Raw genomic sequence first — 16,944 nt, forward strand, 5'->3', positions numbered from 1 at the left:
TTGTGGGGAGCACCTGGTCATGGCCGGGTTATGGTGAAATGCTGTTCTCACCACTTCTGAATTAGGCTATGTGCACACGATGCGGAAAACGCTGCGGATCCGCAGCTGCGGGTCCACAGCAGTTTCCCATGAGTTTACAGTACAATGTAAACCTATGGGAAACAAAAAACGCTGTGCACATGCTGCAGAAAAAAACGCGCGGAAACGCAGCGGTTTACATTCCGCAGCATGTCACTTCTTTCTGCGGATTCCGCAGCGGTTTAACAGCTGCTCCTATAGAAAACCGCAGGTGTAAAACCGCAGTGAAATCCGCAGAAAAACCGCAGTAAATCCGCGATAATTCTGCAGCAAAAACGCAGCGTTTTTGCCCTGCAGATTTATCGCGGATTTACTGCGGTTTTTCTGCGGATTTCACTGCGGTTTTACACAGTGTATAAAGTGACGTTCCCATCCGTGTACTCGTTCCATAAGTGGACTCTCCTTGTTCCCGGCCCCTGTCGCCGCTCTGGGATCATTCCTCCGCTCGGTGTTGGGTTGCACAGCTGTGTGGTCTTTGCAGTGGGGAATGTATGCACTCGCTAGTGTTTATGTGTAAATTCCTAATTTAAAGGGTTTGTGCTTCTTGCTCTTTAAATTAAGTTAATTGATAGAATGTGTCCGCACAGTTATAGTATGAGCACGCGTGTGCATGTATATAACAGTCATGGCAGCCGTCCCCCTCGAAGCTCGCAGGTCTGCCTTCTTGAATATTGCAATTACAGGGGCTGTCCTGGATTTATTTTATAAGATCCATTTTGCTTTATTTGGTTTTACATCCCCTTTTACTCTTTTTCCTTTTAATCTTTTTTAATGTTGCATTTTATTACTAATCTTTATATTATTAAATCATCTTAGAGATTTTTTTTTAGTTTATGGACATTAATTTTTTAAAAAAGAAGCACTCCTTCTCCTCCTCTTCCTCCTTCTCCTCCTCCTTCTCCTCTTCTTCCTCCTCCACCGCCGCCGCCTCCTCCTCCCCTTCTTCTCCCCATTTCCTCCTCCTCTTCTTCCTCCATTTTCCTCCTCTTCTTTCGCCATTTTCCTCCTCCTCTTCCTCCTTCTCCTCTTAATTCTTCTCTTCCTTCTCTTAATTCTCTTCTTCCCTTTTCTCCTTCTCCTCTTCCTCCTTCTCCTCCTCCTTCTCTTCCTCCTCCTTCTCGTCCTCCTCCTCCACCTTCTTGTCCTCCTCCTCCACCTTCTTGTCCTCCTGCTCCACCTTCTTGTCCTCCTCCTCCACCTTCTTGTCCTCCTCCTCCTACTCGACCTCCTCTTTCTCCTGCTCGACCTCCTCTTTCTCCTTCTTCTCTTCCTCCTTGTTCTCCTCCTCTTTCTCCTTCTCTTCCTCCTTCTCCTCTTCCTCCTCCTCTTCCTCACCCTCCCCCTCTTCCTCGTCCTCCCATCAAAGTTTTTATCCTCTAAATATATTGCAATCATCTTATTATAAAGCACTGTGTACTTACAATTGCTCATTTTGCCTTTCTACCCAGATGTTTCTCCTCTTTTCTTGCTCTGTGTAGAAACAGGAGGTCTCTTTTCTCCACATGAGTCCTCACCTCTTCACCTCCTGACCCAGTTACTGCTTCCACAGGAACTCTTGCAGTGATGACTTATGCGGGAAAAGAGACTTCCTGTTTCTACATAGAGCTTTGAAGGATTCAGCTAGTTGCTTCGACACGTGAAGTCATAAACCTAACGCAAAAGAGAAGAATTATCTGGGTAGAAAGGCAAGATGAGCAATTGTAAGTACACAGTGCTATGTAATATGATGTCTGCAATATAATAAGAAGATAAAATCTATGATGAGAGGAGGAGGATGAGTGCTTCTTTAAAGGGGGACTAGACCTGATTCGATCAGCTGAAGGCTGAGGCCGACTTCCTTCTTAGAAGGCGCTGACAGGTTGAAACCTCCTTTGTAAAGGTCTTTGTTTTTTTATTGTAAAGAGTTTGCCAGTTGCACAATCAATTAATAGGACTTGTGCAATGTTGGGCCGGCGTTCTACGGGCGGCAACTGAATTGTGCTCTCACCCGGGGGCCGGGGAGTGCATGAGCTTACAGTATTACCGATGTATCACTGGCGGAACCACGAGATCATTCATAGCTTCATAGTATAAAGGATGAAGGAAGACACAAGTCCACGGAGTGCCGCCTATAACCTAACATGTTTAACCAGAGGAGGCAATGACCCCAGACACTAATTAACCCATATTAGGGGAAAAATTCCTATTCATCGCCACGTACAGCAAGCAGACATGTTTCCTGGATCAATGTCCATTCACAGAATCAAGTACTCATAACCTGTAACATTATTTTTTTTATCTTTACATCATGAGGCAGAAAGTTCAGTAGTTTTACTGATCAAACAGTAAAAAAAATTGTACTCTTACTGCTCTTACATTATAGAATCCATAGGATCACTACTTGTACAGTAAAGAATCCATAGTCTCACTACATGTACCATAAAGAATCCATAGTCGCACTACTTGTACAGTAAAGAATCCATAACCTCACTACATGTACCATAAAGAATCCATAGTCTCACTACTTGTACAGTAAAGAATCCATAACCTCACTACATGTACCATAAAGAATCCATAGTCTCACTACTTGTACAGTAAAGAATCCATAGTCTCACTACTTGTACAGTAAAGAATCCATAACCTCACTACTTGTACAGTAAAGAATCCATAGTCTCACTACTAGTACAGTAAAGAATCCATAGCCTCCCTATGTATACTATAAAGAATCCATAGTCTTACTGCTCATTTACTAGAAGCCATTCTCACTGCTAAAAAAATTGTACTCTTACTGCTCTAACAGTAAAGAATCCATAGTCTCACTACATGTACCATAAAGAATCCATAGTCGCACTACTTGTACAGTAAAGAATCCATAGTCTCACTACATGTACCATAAAGAATCCATAGTCGCACTACTTGTACAGTAAAGAATCCATAGTCTCACTACATGTACCATAAAGAATCCATAGTCGCACTACTTGTACAGTAAAGAATCCATAGTCTCACTACATGTACCATAAAGAATCCATAGTCGCAATACTTGTACAGTAAAGAATCCATAGCCTCACTGCTCATACATGACATAATCTATACTCCATATAGTCTATAATCCATATTTTCACTGATCATACAGCAAAGAAACCATAGTGGCCGCATTACTGACTTGTACAGAGACAAAACTATGTTCTTGTCATCACCATCTCTGCTTCTTTCAATGCATCCTGTTATTTTATTTGTCTTGGCAGCAGCTACCTGACGCCAGTCACTAAAGTATAGTCTGTCACCTCACCCATACTCCGTATTATTTGTATTTCCTCTACCCAAGTGCCTGACCTCACATTTAGCTACATCAAAGGGAATCTGTCAGCAGGTGTTTGCTATGTAATCTGACAACAGCATGATGTCGGGACAGAGACCCTGATTCCAGCGATGTGTCACTTTGTTTACTGGGTGCAGCAGCAGTTGTAATGCAATCCTTTTTTATCTGCTGCAGATCTAGCAGTGCTGTGTTACGTATAATCCCACCCACACCCCTGATTGGCTAATTACTGTGTACACTGTATATCGATAGCTGCCAATCAGTGGTGGGGGTGAGGATGGACCAAGAGGCACGAGACAGCTAGTCCTGTAGTGATAATGTACTGCTGATAAAACACTGATTGTATTGAAACAGAAACACACCCCAGTAAGTGACTCATCACTAGAATCAGGGTTTCTGCCCCTATATCACTCTGCTCTCAGATTACAAAAGGACAATATTATATATATAATATATGTGCCATAAAAAGTGATCATAACACCACATGTAAGTCAAAATGGTATCAACAACGAAAAAAGAAAAGTCCTCACACGGCTCCATTGAAGGAGAAATTTAATAAAAAAAAAAAATCTATGTCTTATAAAATTGCAGCACAATTTCCTATTTTTTTCACCATTTAAATAAAAAAAAATGTAAAAAACCCCCAAAAACTGTACAAGTTTTGGTATCGCCATATTTGTTGTTGCTGGGGAATTATATTGCCAGGTCATTATCTCATCCCAAAAAAACACAGTGGAGTTGACAGTTGTTGTTTTTTCTCCATTTTACCCCACTTGGAATTTTTTCCCCCATTTTTCAGTCCATTATTTTGTAAAATGAATGGCGCCAATTAGAATTTCCTTGTCGATGGAAGATTAAGATTAAGATGGAAATTTATCAAATCCGCAGTGGAGCATTCTACGTGTGCACATAGCCTTATGGTCCCAACAGTGCTCACTGGGACCTTCAGTTGAAATTCTTCTATAACCAATGCCATCTGTAGGTTTTGCAACAATAAGGTTGAGAAGGTCTTGAGACAGCTCACTGGTTTTACTCTTCATGAGATGTTTTGTTGTGTGGCACCTCGGTAATGAGACACGTTTTTATAGACCATCAGTTGCACCTGCTGATATTATTTGTCACCACGTGGCAGGATGGCTTTCTAATTACTGACAGATCTCAGCTGGTGTCAGGACTTTCCAGGACTTTTTGCACCTTTCTTCAATACGTTTTCCCTGTGTCATTTCTCATTACTACACATAATTTATGGACTTTTCTGGTTTGATTTTTTTGCCTTTGGATGGGTTGTTACCGACATCTGGTGGGAATTTCATGTCGATAGCACCTTTAGAAAATTGGTGAGGTGCGCAAACAATGAAGGATATGTTCTGTGTCCTCTATGTACCTAGCGTCCACCTATATGCCCAGATCCGTGCACTTATCACTATATACCTGTACAGGTGTATATAAGTATATACTCGCCGCCGTATATCCGCACTACAATGCCGCTCGTCATTATTACACAACACTCACAAAGTCCCCCGTACATTATGGTACCACTGCCGCGCGCTCCACCGGTGATCTACGGTCCACGGGGGTCTCATAGTAATTAATGCAGCTGTCCCCGATAGAGGGTCATCTCTGCAGATAAGGGGGTCCCCCAGCAGTATCATTTCCACAATAGAGCCCACTGAAAAATGATGGCGCTACATATACATCACTCTTAAAGGGATACACACATGAAATCTAGTATATGCAGCAGAGTATACAGTATACAGCTCAAGTCATGTGATGAGAAGTGCGACCCTCACCGTCCTTTCATCGCGTCCCAAAAAGTATCTTCCCCCTCAGTTTCGGATGGTGGACGGAGGGCGTCTCTCTGTGACAATCGGGCCTCTGTCCTGACTCTTCCCCGCCCGGAGATAACTGCTCACCATCTCTGCGGAGACAGAAGACACAGAAGTGACTGAGCTGGGAGTGACTGATGCTCCTCCCAAGTATACAGTGCCGCTCCGGAGCCATGTGGCAGGCTGCCTGGACATTCCCTGGCTCCGATCATTGCTCCATCAGACGGGCACAATGGCCAGGCGCCCCGGGGCTAAGAGCGAGCGCTGCACTGGGGGAAGTGAATGCAGACCGCAAGTCATCAGATACACAGACAAAGGGAGACAAGCATTTATAGATGTTACATATGATCCCCCATAACAGTGCATCAACCACAGATCTCCCATAACAGTGTGTCATTCACAGATCCCCCATAACAGTGCATCCTCCACAGATCCCCATAACATTACGTCATCCACAGATCCCCCATAACAGTGCGTCATCCACAGATCCCCCATAACAGTGCGTCATCCACAGATCCCCATAACAGTGCGTCATCCACAGATCCCCCATAACAGTGCGTCATCCACAGATCCCCCATAACAGTGCGTCATCCACAGATCCCCCATAACAGTGTGTCATCCACAGATCCCCCATAACAGTGCGTCATCCACAGATCCCCCATAACAGTGCGTCACCCACAGATCCCCCATAACAGTGCGTCATCCACAGATCCCCCATAAGTGCGTCATCCACAGATCCCCCATAACAGTGCGTCATCCACAGATCCCCCATAACAGTGCGTCATCCACAGATCCCCATAACAGTGCGTCATCCACAGATCCCCATAACACTGCATCATCCACAGATCCCCCATAACAGTGCGTCATCCACAGATCCCCCATAACAGCGTCATCCACAGATCCCCCATAACAGCGTCATCCACAGATCCCCCATAACAGCGCGTCATTCACAGATCCCCCATAACAGTGCGTCATCCACAGATCCTCCATAACAGTGCGTCATCCACAGATCCCCCATAACAGTGCGTCATCCACAGATCCCCCATAACAGCGCGTCATTCACAGATCCCCCATAACAGGGCATCATCCACAGATCCCCCATAACAGTGCGTCATTCACAGATCCCCCATAACAGTGCGTCATCCACAGATCCCCCATAACAGCGCGTCATTCACAGATCCCCCATAACAGTGCGTCATCCACAGATCCCCCATAACAGTGTCCTCCACAGATCCCCCATAACAGTGCATCACCCACAGATCCCCCATAACAGTGCGTCATCCACAGATCCCCCATAACAGTGCGTCATCCACAGATCCCCCATAACAGTGCGTCATCCACAGATCCCCCATAACAGTGCATCATCCACAGATCCCCCATAACAGTGCATCATCCACAGATCCCCATAACAGCTTCATCCACAGATCCCCCATAACAGTGCTTCATCCACAGATCCCCCATAACAGTGCGTCATCCACAGATCCCCCATAACAGCGCGTCATTCACAGATCCCCCATAACAGTGCGTCATCCACAGATCCCCCATAACAGTGTCCTCCACAGATCCCCCATAACAGTGCATCACCCACAGATCCCCCATAACAGTGCGTCATCCACAGATCCCCCATAACAGTGCGTCATCCACAGATCCCCCATAACAGTGCGTCATCCACAGATCCCCCATAACAGTGCATCATCCACAGATCCCCCATAACAGTGCATCATCCACAGATCCCCATAACAGCTTCATCCACAGATCCCCCATAACAGTGCGTCATCCACAGATCCCCCATAACAGCGTCATCCACAGATACCCCATAACAGCGCGTCATTCACAGATCCCCATAACAGCTTCATCCACAGATCCTCCATAACAGTGCGTCATCCACAGATCTCCCATAACAGCGTCATCCACAGATCCCCCATAACAGCGCGTCATCCACAGATCCCCCATAACAGTGTGTCCTCCAGATCCCCCATAACTGTGCATCACCCACAGATCCCCCATAACAGTGCGTCATCCACAGATCCCCCATAACAGTGCGTCACCCACAGATCCCCCATAACAGTGTGTCATCCACAGATCCCCCATAACAGCGCGTCATCCACAGATCCCCCATAACAGCGCGTCATCCACAGATCCCCCATAACAGTGCGTCATCCACAGATCCCCCATAACAGTGCGTCATCCACAGATCCCCATAACAGTGCTTCATCCACAGATCCCCATAACAGTGCGTCATCCACAGATCCCCCATAACAGTGCGTCATCCACAGATCCCCCATAACAGTGCGTCATCCACAGATCCCCCATAACAGTGTCACCCACAGATCCCCCATAACAGTGCGTCACCCACAGATCCCCCATAACAGTGCGTCACCCACAGATCCCCCATAACAGTGCGTCATCCACAGATCCCCCATATCAGCGCGTCATCCACAGATCCCCCATATCAGCGCGTCATCCACAGATCCCCCATAACAGTGCGTCATCCACAGATCCCCCATAACAGTGTCACCCACAGATCCCCCATAACAGTGCGTCACCCACAGATCCCCCATAACAGTGCGTCACCCACAGATCCCCCATAACAGTGCGTCATCCACAGATCCCCCATATCAGCGCGTCATCCACAGATCCCCCATATCAGCGCGTCATCCACAGATCCCCCATAACAGTGCGTCATCCACAGATCCCCCATAACAGTGCGTCATCCACAGATCCCCCATAACAGTGCGTCAGCCACAGATCCCCCATAACAGTGCGTCAGCCACAGATCCACCATAACAGTGCGTCGTCCACAGATCCCCTCATAAGTGTCACCCAGAGATACCCATAACAGCGTGTCATCACCCACAGATCCCCCATAACAGTGTGTCACCCACACATCCCCCATAACAATGCGTCATCCACAGATCCCCCATAACACTGCGTCATCCACAGATCCCCCATAACAGTGTGTCATCCACAGATCCCCATAACAGTGCGTCATCCACAGATCCCCATAAAAGCGCGTCATCCACAGATCCCCCATAATAGTGCGTCATCCACAGATCCCCATAACAGTGCGTCAGCCACAGATCCCCCACAACAGTGCGTCGTCCACAGATCCCCATAACAGTGCGTCATCCACAGATCCCCCATAAGTGTCACACAGAGATACCCATAACAGCGTGTCATCACCCACAGATCCCCCATAACAGTGCGTCACCCGCACATCCCCCATAACAGTGTGTCATCCACAGATCCCCATAACAGGGCATCATCCACAGATCCCCCATACCAGTGCATCATTCACCGATCCCCATAACAGCGCGTCATCCACAGATCCCCCATAACAGTGCGTCATCCACAGATCCCCATAAAAGTGCGTCATCCACAGATCCCCCATAATAGTGCGTCATCCACAGATCCCCATAACAGTGCGTCAGCCACAGATCCCCATAACAGTGCGTCATCCACAGATCCCCCATAAGTGTCACCCAGAGATACCCATAACAGAGTGTCATCACCCACAGATCCCCCATAACGTGCGTCACCCACACATCCCCCATAACAGTGCGTCATCCACAGATCCCCCATAACACTGCATCATCCACAGATCCCCCATAACAGTGTGTCATCCACAGATCCCCATAACAGGGCATCATCCACAGATCCCCCATACCAGTGCGTCATCCACAGATCCGACATAACAGCGCGTCATCCACAGATCCCCCATAACAGTGCGTCACCCACAGATCCCCCATAACAGTGCGTCATCCACAGATCCCACATAAGTGTGTCATCCACAGATACCCCATAACAGTGTGTCATCCACAGATCCCCCATAACAGTGCATCACCTACAGATCCCCCATAACAGTGCATCACCCACAGACAGGGCCGGACTGGGACTAAAATTCAGCCCTGGCATTTGAAGTCACACAGGCCCACTTGTCGCATGGTGTCTGTATATCATCTTTATACACTTGTAGGCTACAAGAAGTGAGGGGAGTGTAACACGACTATATAACATATAATTACAGCTGTATCCAGCATTACAGCTCAGTCCCCATAGAATGTAATACAGCACAGCCCCCATAGACTATAATACAGCACAGCCCCCATAGAATGTAATACAGCACAGCCCCCATAGAATGTAATACAGCACAGCCCCCATAGAATGTAATACAGCCAGCCCCATAGAATGTAATACAGAACAGCCCCATAGAATTTAATGCAGCACAGTCCCCATAGAATGTAATGCAGCACAGCCCCCATAGAATGTAATGCAGCCAGCCCCATAGAATGTAATGCAGCACAGCCCCCATAGAATGAAATGCAGGCAGCCACCATACAATATAATGCAGCACAGCCCCCATAGAATGTAATGCAGGCAGCCACCATACAATATAATGCAGCACAGCCCCCATAGAATGTAATGCAGGCAGGCAGCCCCCATAGAATGTAATGCAGGCAGGCAGCCCCCATAGAATGTAATGCAGGCAGGCAGCCCCCATAGAATGTAATGCAGGCAGGCAGCCCCCATAGAATGTAATGCAGGCAGGCAGCCCCCCATAGAATGTAATGCAGGCAGGCAGCCCCCATAGAAAGTAATGCAGGCAGGCAGCCCCCCATAGAATGTAATGCAGGCAGGCAGCCCCCCATAGAATGTAATGCAGGCAGGCAGCCCCCCATAGAATGTAATGCAGGCAGGCAGCCCCCCATAGAATGTAATGCAGGCAGCCCCCCCCCAATAGCTCCACAATCCAGTCATCACTCATTGATAAAAAAAAAAAAAAACACACTACTCACCTCTCTCCTCGTGTCCCGCGCTGCTCCTGGCTCCGGCCTCAGCAGTCGCAGTCTGCCCGCCCGGTCACACAGCAGGTGCGCGATGATATGACGTCATCGCGCACCCGCAGTGTCAGCGGCAGGCAGAGCGGGGAATGATGGGAGAGGAGCGTCTGTAGACGCTCTCTCCTCCATCATTGCATTCAACTGTACCGGCGTCTATGACGCCGGTATAGTTGAATGCGGGGCCGGGAGTGTGCCGCGACAGCGTGGGGAGTGGGCCGACAGCGGCACATTCGAGCGGCCCACTACTGCCACCGGCCCTTCTGGCATTTGCCAGAACTGCCCTATGGCCAGTCCGGCCCTGCCCACAGATCCCCCATAACAGTGCGTCATCCACAGATCCCCCATAACAGCGCGTCATCCACAGATCCCCCATAACAGTGCGTCATCCACAGATCCCCCATAAGTGTGTCATCCACAGATACCCCATAACAGTGTGTCATCCACAGATCCTTCATAACAGTGCATCACCCACAGATCCCCCATAACAGTGCGTCATCCACAGATCCCCCATAACAGTGCATCACCCACAGATCCCCCATAACAGTGCATCACCCACAGATCCCCCATAACAGTGCGTCATCCACAGATCCCCCATAACAGTGCGTCATCCACAGATCCCCCATAACAGTGCATCATCCACAGATCCCCCATAACAGTGCGTCATCCACAGATCCTTCAGTAACTTCACAATGTAGCCGCCTCGGCACCTCCTACTCTACCGTTAGTCCCTTAACACCATGAGACCCCTGAATATTCCACCTCTGGGGGGAGGCACCGGGGGCTGTTGCTGTTCGGGAGTCTGTGGCTCTGATGTAAGATCTGATGAGGTCGATGGTAGAACAGTAAGGAAGCCTGGTGATCGTCAGTCCTGATACACGGAGCACGTCCCTCCACTCAGGTGCGGGTCATAGTCCCAGTTCTCAGCCTGACATACGATCCGCACGCTCTCACATGACGCCGCACCGCAGCCTCACTGTTCCGGAAAAGATTCTCCTATGAGGTGGTGTTCTGAACCTACTGCCAAAATACACTGCTTACTCCACGCCCGGACTTGTCAGTGTGTAATTGGCACTGGACGCCACTTTCCATTCAACCGAAAATCACAGAACTCACAACTCTCAGCGTCAATAAAAGCCAAAGCCAGCACCGGAACAAGCGCCAACCTCATCACACGTATTATAGCACCTATACTCGTGTACATAGGGGCAGTATTATAGTAGTTATATTCTTGTACATAGGGGCAGTATTATAGTAGTTATATTCTTGTACATAGGGGCAGTATTATAGTAGTTATATTCTTGTACATAGGGGCAGTATTATAGTAGTTATATTCTTGTACATAGGGGCAGTATTATAGTAGTTATATTCTTGTACATAGGAGCAGTATTATAGTAGTTATATTCTTGTACATAGGGGCAGTATTATAGTAGTTATATTCTTGTACATAGGGGCAGTATTATAGTAGTTATATTCTTGTACATAGGAGCAGTATTATAGTAGTTATATTCTTGTACATAGGGGCAGTATTATAGTAGTTATATTCTTGTACATAGGGGCAGTATTATAGTAGTTATATTCTTGTACATAGGGGCAGTATTATAGTAGTTATATTCTTGTACATAGGGGCATTATTATAGTAGTTATATTCTTGTACATAGGGGCATTATTATAGTAGTTATATTCTTGTACATAGGGGCAGTATTATAGTAGTTATATTCTTGTACATAGGAGCAGTATTATAGTAGTTATATTCTTGTACATAGGGGCAGTATTATAGTAGTTATATTCTTGTATATAGGGGCAGTATTATAGTAGTTATATTCTTGTACATAGGGGGCAGTATTATAGTAGTTATATTCTTGTACATAGGAGCAGTATTATAGTAGTTATATTCCTGTACATAGGGGCAGTATTATAGTAGTTATATTCTTGTACATAGGGGACAGTATAATAGTAGTTATATTCTTGTACATAGGAGCAGTATTATAGTAGTTATATTCCTGTACATAGGGGCAGTATTATAGTAGTTATATTCTTGTACATAGGGGCATTATTATAGTAGTTATGTTCTTGTACATAGGATCAGTATTATAGTAGTTATATTCTTGTACATAGGGGCAGTATTATAGTAGTTATATTCTTGTACATAGGGGCATTATTATAGTAGTTATATTCTTGTACATAGGAGCAGTATTATAGTAGTTATATTCTTGTACATAGGGGCAGTATTATAGTAGTTATATTCTTGTGCATAGGGGCAGTATTATAGTAGTTATATTCTTGTACATAGGAGCAGTATTATAGTAGTTATATTCTTGTACATAGGACCAGTATTATAGTAGTTATGTTCTTGTACATAGGAGCAGTATTATAGTAGTTATATTCTTGTATATAGGGGCAGTATTATAGTAGTTATGTTCTTGTACATAGGAGCAGTATTATAGTAGTTATATTCTTGTACATAGGACCAGTATTATAGTAGTTATGTTCTTGTACATAGGATCAGTATTATAGTTATATTCTTGTACATAGGAGCAGTATTATAGTAGTTATATTCTTGTACATAGGGGCAGTATTATATTAGTTATTTTCTTGTACATAGGGGCAGTATTATAGTAGTTATATTCTTGTACATAGGAGCAGTATTATAGTAGTTATATTCTTGTACATAGCACCAGTATTATAGTAGTTATGTTCTTGTACATAGGGGCAGTATTATAGTAGTTATAGTCTTGTACATAGGAGCAGTATTATAGTAGTTATATTCTTGTACATAGGAGCAGTATTATAGTAGTTATATTCTTGTACATAGGGGCAGTATTATAGTAGTTATATTCTTGTACATAGGGGGCAGTATTATAGTAGTTATATTCTGTACACAGGGGCAGTATTATAGTAGTTATATTCTTGTACATAGGAGCAGTATTATAGTAGTTATATTCTTGTACATAGGAGCAGTATTATAGTAGTTATATTCTTGTACATAGGGGCAGTATTATAGTAGTTATATTCTTGTACATAGGGGCAGTATTATAGTAGTTATATTCTTGTACATAGGGAGCAGTATTATAGTAGTTATATTCTTGTATATAGGGGCAGTATTATAGTAGTTATATTCTTGTATATAGGGGCAGTATTATAGTAGTTATATTCTTGTACATAGGAGCAGTATTATAGTAGTTACATTCTTGTACATAGGAGCAGTATTATAGTAGTTATATTCTTGTACATAGGAGCAGTATTATAGTAGTTATATTCTTGTACATAGGAGCAGTATTATAGTAGTTATATTCTTGTACATAGGGGCAGTATTATAGTAGTTATATTCTTGTACATAGGAGCAGTATTATAGTAGTTATATTCTTGTACATAGGAGCAGTATTATAGTAGTTATATTCTTGTACATAGGAGCAGTATTATAGTAGTTATATTCTTGTACATAGGAGCAGTATTATAGTAGTTATATTCTTGTACATAGGAGCAGTATTATAGTAGTTATATTCTTGTACATAGGGGCAGTATTATAGTAGTTATATACTTGTACATAGGGGCAGTATTATAGTAGTTATATTCTTGTACATAGGGGCAGTATTATAGTAGATATATTCTTGTACATAGGGGCAGTATTATAGTAGTTATATTCCTGTACATAGGGGCTGTATTATAGTAGTTATATTCCTGTACATAGGGGCAGTATTATAGTAGTTATATTCTTGTACATAGGAGCAGTATTATAGTAGTTATATTCTTGTACATAGGGGCAGTATTATAGTAGTTATATTCTTGTACATAGAGGCAGTATTATAGTAGTTATATTCTTGTACATAGGGGGCAGTATTATAGTAGTTATATTCTTGTACATAGGAGCAGTATTATAGTAGTTATATTCCTGTACATAGGGGCAGTATTATAGTAGTTATATTCTTGTACATAGGGGACAGTAGAATAGTAGTTATATTCTTGTACATAGGGGCAGTATTATAGTAGTTATATTCCTGTACATAGGGGCAGTATTATAGTAGTTATATTCTTGTACATAGGGGCATTATTATAGTAGTTATATTCTTGTACATAGGAGCAGTATTATAGTAGTTATATTCTTGTACATAGGGGCAGTATTATAGTAGTTATATTCTTGTGCATAGGGGCAGTATTATAGTACTTATATTCTTGTACATAGGAGCAGTATTATAGTAGTTATATTCTTGTACATAGGACCAGTATTATAGTAGTTATGTTCTTGTACATAGGAGCAGTATTATAGTAGTTATATTCTTGTATATAGGGGCAGTATTATAGTAGTTATGTTCTTGTACATAGGGGCAGTATTATAGTAGTTATAGTCTTGTACATAGGAGCAGTATTATAGTAGTTATATTCTTGTACATAGGAGCAGTATTATAGTAGTTATATTCTTGTACATAGGGGCAGTATTATAGTAGTTATAGTCTTGTACATAGGAGCAGTATTATAGTAGTTATATTCTTGTACATAGGAGCAGTATTATAGTAGTTATATTCTTGTACATAGGGGCAGTATTATAGTAGTTATATTCTTGTACATAGGGGGCAGTATTATAGTAGTTATATTCTGTACACAGGGGCAGTATTATAGTAGTTATATTCTTGTACATAGGAGCAGTATTATAGTAGTTATATTCTTGTACATAGGAGCAGTATTATAGTAGTTATATTCTTGTACATAGGGGCAGTATTATAGTAGTTATATTCTTGTACATAGGGGCAGTATTATAGTAGTTATATTCTTGTACATAGGGAGCAGTATTATAGTAGTTATATTCTTGTATATAGGGGCAGTATTATAGTAGTTATATTCTTGTATATAGGGGCAGTATTATAGTAGTTATATTCTTGTACATAGGAGCAGTATTATAGTAGTTACATTCTTGTACATAGGAGCAGTATTATAGTAGTTATATTCTTGTACATAGGAGCAGTATTATAGTAGTTATATTCTTGTACATAGGAGCAGTATTATAGTAGTTATATTCTTGTACATAGGGGCAGTATTATAGTAGTTATATTCTTGTACATAGGAGCAGTATTATAGTAGTTATATTCTTGTACATAGGAGCAGTATTATAGTAGTTATATTCTTGTACATAGGAGCAGTATTATAGTAGTTATATTCTTGTACATAGGAGCAGTATTATAGTAGTTATATTCTTGTACATAGGAGCAGTATTATAGTAGTTATATTCTTGTACATAGGGGCAGTATTATAGTAGTTATATACTTGTACATAGGGGCAGTATTATAGTAGTTATATTCTTGTACATAGGGGCAGTATTATAGTAGATATATTCTTGTACATAGGGGCAGTATTATAGTAGTTATATTCCTGTACATAGGGGCTGTATTATAGTAGTTATATTCCTGTACATAGGGGCAGTATTATAGTAGTTATATTCTTGTACATAGGAGCAGTATTATAGTAGTTATATTCTTGTACATAGGGGCAGTATTATAGTAGTTATATTCTTGTACATAGAGGCAGTATTATAGTAGTTATATTCTTGTACATAGGGGGCAGTATTATAGTAGTTATATTCTTGTACATAGGAGCAGTATTATAGTAGTTATATTCCTGTACATAGGGGCAGTATTATAGTAGTTATATTCTTGTACATAGGGGACAGTAGAATAGTAGTTATATTCTTGTACATAGGGGCAGTATTATAGTAGTTATATTCCTGTACATAGGGGCAGTATTATAGTAGTTATATTCTTGTACATAGGGGCATTATTATAGTAGTTATATTCTTGTACATAGGAGCAGTATTATAGTAGTTATATTCTTGTACATAGGGGCAGTATTATAGTAGTTATATTCTTGTGCATAGGGGCAGTATTATAGTACTTATATTCTTGTACATAGGAGCAGTATTATAGTAGTTATATTCTTGTACATAGGACCAGTATTATAGTAGTTATGTTCTTGTACATAGGAGCAGTATTATAGTAGTTATATTCTTGTATATAGGGGCAGTATTATAGTAGTTATGTTCTTGTACATAGGGGCAGTATTATAGTAGTTATAGTCTTGTACATAGGAGCAGTATTATAGTAGTTATATTCTTGTACATAGGAGCAGTATTATAGTAGTTATATTCTTGTACATAGGGGCAGTATTATAGTAGTTATATTCTTGTACATAGGGGGCAGTATTATAGTAGTTATATTCTGTACACAGGGGCAGTATTATAGTAGTTATATTCTTGTACATAGGAGCAGTATTATAGTAGTTATATTCTTGTACATAGGAGCAGTATTATAGTAGTTATATTCTTGTACATAGGGGCAGTATTATAGTAGTTATATTCTTGTACATAGGGGCAGTATTATAGTAGTTATATTCTTGTACATAGGGAGCAGTATTATAGTAGTTATATTCTTGTATATAGGGGCAGTATTATAGTAGTTATATTCTTGTATATAGGGGCAGTATTATAGTAGTTATATTCTTGTACATAGGAGCAGTATTATAGTAGTTACATTCTTGTACATAGGAGCAGTATTATAGTAGTTATATTCTTGTACATAGGGGCAGTATTATAGTAGTTATATTCTTGTACATAGGAGCAGTATTATAGTAGTTATATTCTTGTACATAGGGGCAGTATTATAGTAGTTATATTCTTGTACATAGGAGCAGTATTATAGTAGTTATATTCTTGTACATAGGAGCAGTATTATAGTAGTTATATTCTTGTACATAGGAGCAGTATTATAGTAGTTATATTCTTGTACATAGGAGCAGTATTATAGTAGTTATATTCTTGTACATAGGAGCAGTATTATAGTAGTTATATTCTTGTACATAGGGGCAGTATTATAGTAGTTATATACTTGTACATAGGGGCAGTATTATAGTAGTTATA

At 42.2% G+C, this 16,944-nt stretch overlaps 1 protein-coding gene across 3 annotated transcripts in view; it reads right to left on the reverse strand.

Moving 5' to 3' along the window:
- Positions 1–16,944, reverse strand: part of B4GALT4 (beta-1,4-galactosyltransferase 4) — a 163,870-nt gene that overhangs the window by 71,858 nt on the left and 75,068 nt on the right. The window contains exons 1-2 of one of the 3 annotated variants that reach the window (XM_077293730.1): positions 10,803–11,116; positions 5,167–5,294 (exon numbers count right to left, since the gene is read on the reverse strand). The exons of 1 other annotated variant lie outside the window; for it this stretch is intronic. The gene's annotated coding sequence lies outside the window, so the exon portion shown is untranslated. Of the gene's footprint in view, positions 1–5,166; positions 5,295–10,802; positions 11,117–16,944 lie in introns of those variants that run through there. One more of the 3 variants, XM_077293729.1, reaches the window with a different exon arrangement.

Source organism: Ranitomeya variabilis, chromosome 3, assembly GCF_051348905.1.
Source record: "Ranitomeya variabilis isolate aRanVar5 chromosome 3, aRanVar5.hap1, whole genome shotgun sequence".
In the NCBI taxonomy this organism is placed as follows: Eukaryota; Metazoa; Chordata; class Amphibia; order Anura; family Dendrobatidae; genus Ranitomeya; species Ranitomeya variabilis.